The 2,619-nt window shown below is 30.0% G+C and overlaps 1 non-coding gene across 1 annotated transcript; it reads right to left on the bottom strand.

The window, feature by feature from the left end:
- Positions 1 to 2,095: 2,095 nt before the first annotated feature.
- TRNAV-UAC (transfer RNA valine (anticodon UAC)) lies at positions 2,096 to 2,168 on the bottom strand. The gene has a single exon. It is a non-coding gene; the product is annotated as a tRNA-Val (tRNA).
- Positions 2,169 to 2,619: the final 451 nt, after the last annotated feature.

Genomic DNA, 2,619 nt, shown 5'->3' with positions numbered 1-2,619 from the left:
CAAGTTTTTAAAATAGATATGGATAATTTCTTAGGTGATACTATCTCTCGTTCAAAATAAGTGCTTCTAAGTTTTTGACATACCTATTAAGAGAATCATTTAATAGCATTATTCTTTATATCTTCTAAATTACTCTTTGAATATTATCATATTTTGTAGATCATTTATTGGATCAAGGATAGATTTGGGAATATGTTAATTAATACATTTTTCAAAGCCATAATTACTTTTGCCAAATTAATTTAGCTAAAGTAAAACGTATTTTCGATCATAGGGAAGTCCATGAAAACTACTGCTACTGGTAAGACACCATGTAGTGCCTCAAAAGCATATATATATATATATATATATATATATATATATATATATATATAAAAGCTGAAGTTACATAAATTTTTCTTTTATTATGAAGGAAAGAAATGTTAGTTTTAATTAACTCAAAAACTATGAAAAAACTATATTTTTATATAACCATATAATGTACTTTGTGTGTTTCAAAAAGATTGACACCTATTGCTCAATTTCAAAAAAATTGGTACCTTTCAATATTTTCTTAATAGGAAGCATTTATAGCCATACAAATGCTATAACAGGCTTTAGACTACAAGTTTCAAAAGTTTTACAGTCACACAAATGTTATGACTTATATAAGATCATATTTTTCAAAAGTCTTCCCTTTTTTATTAAAGGTTATACCAAGTCAAACCAAGACAATCTTTTTGAAATGGAGGGAGTATAGAAATATAACTTTATAACTATACAATGTATATAATCTGTATAGTTATAGTATTATATTTATCCTCCTAAGTAAGTAGTATAATTATCCTCCTAGATAAGCGGTATGATCATTCTTTTATAGTGATGGCCTATCCAATACCTGACTATAAACTTGAAAAAATGGGCTACATAATCAATGAGCCTTTCACAAATTACTCAATTTTAAATTCGTGCGTTTGATATAAAATCCATGATTATCCTAACATGATGTTTATCCTCTTTAGAGCCTAATCACATGTGGTCATTTGTGTTTGTCCACATGTTTAAAAATTCTTACCAAAAGGCTTAGTAATTCTTTATAACTATGCCCGTCTATCAATTCAATTTTTCGTATTATTATTGAATCCTAGTTCATCCTATTTTTACTCACAAACAATTGAAAGAGAATAATTTTGCTTTTGGAATAAATATATTGTACTAATCTGAAATATAATGTTTGTATTGCATAATATTTTTTTTTCCTTTGTCAAAAGTACCAAAAATTATCAAAAAATGCCTTCTTAATTAGTACCGATCATAAATATCGTAACTAACTAAATGTCAAATTATAAAGTCATAAATTTAAACTATATAGGATCCTTCAATATTAAATTAGTAATAACAATAAGTAAGTTAAATATAATTTAATATGGTTATGTCGCAATCGGGAATAGAACTTGCAACATTCATTAAGGTTTGACACCCCTTTACCATACACTAAAGGTTTGTCTTGTTTGAAGGGTTGTCAACTCATTGTGTGTTTATATATATATATATATAGTGTAATTTTCAGGCGAAAGGGTGTCAATTGACACCTCTCGGACAAGGGTAGCTCCGCCCCTGTGATTAAGTCCAAAATACTCTTCGTATAAACTTTACTAAAATTGGTTACCTTTGTTATAGTTATTCTACAAAAACTTGTTAGAAAAATTCAACTAATTTTACAGTTTAGTTCTGCACACAAAAATTCAAACAAATTACATGTCATAATTTGCTAAAGAATGCACACACCAAAAACGTTTGGATAGAGTTAAAACTTCAATTAATTTTTAAAAAGTTTGCCACACATAGATTCAAATAAATTGCATGTTAGGAATTGCAAACGATTGGGTGAAGCTACTAGGGGAGAAATGGGTAATTTGGTCAGACACATAAAAATTTACTTGGTTGTCCTTTCTTAGCCAATTATGTTGCTAATTTTTTGTGAAATTACAGAAATACCTGAGAATGGCAATCATCTTATCCCGATGTTCATTGTTTTCTATTATTGATATAAGGTACAGCTAAGACTAGTTTTATCTTATCATGTGAGCAAGCCATTAAAAAAATGCACAATTAATGTTGCTGCCCAGGATCGAACTGGGGACCTTTAGTGTGTAAGACTAACGCGATAACCACTACACCACAGCAACGTACATTTTATATGCCTAGCGTGAATATATATATAAATGGGTAGAGTGAGCAAGTACAGACACTGCAATTCTTCATTGTAAAAGTGTAAACCCACCGTGTCACGATTTAAAATCCGTAGGACCGTGTAACCTTGATACCTAACAGATATTATATATACACCAACAAGGGCACATAATGGTCCAACATATACAGACAAAAACGAATGCATAGGAAATGTGACAAATGACCCAATATTATAAACATTTGTCTCGACAAGGGACTCTAACTAATGAGCAATTCAAAACACATATGCAATAGGTTACGAGGAACGTCATTGAGCTTCTAGGAATGCAATATATATATCAAAAGAAAGCGAGGCGCAGCCCGATAACTATGTAAACAAGGACGGATCACTGATGGTACATATCAATTGGTGTAGTGACTGAAATTAGACGTAGCTATATCACAAGC

This window comes from Nicotiana tomentosiformis, chromosome 8 (assembly GCF_000390325.3).
Source record: "Nicotiana tomentosiformis chromosome 8, ASM39032v3, whole genome shotgun sequence".
NCBI classification, from domain to species: domain Eukaryota; kingdom Viridiplantae; phylum Streptophyta; class Magnoliopsida; order Solanales; family Solanaceae; genus Nicotiana; species Nicotiana tomentosiformis.
The sequence above is the reverse complement of the archived record's forward strand: the minus strand, read 5'-3'. Positions and strand labels throughout refer to the sequence as shown.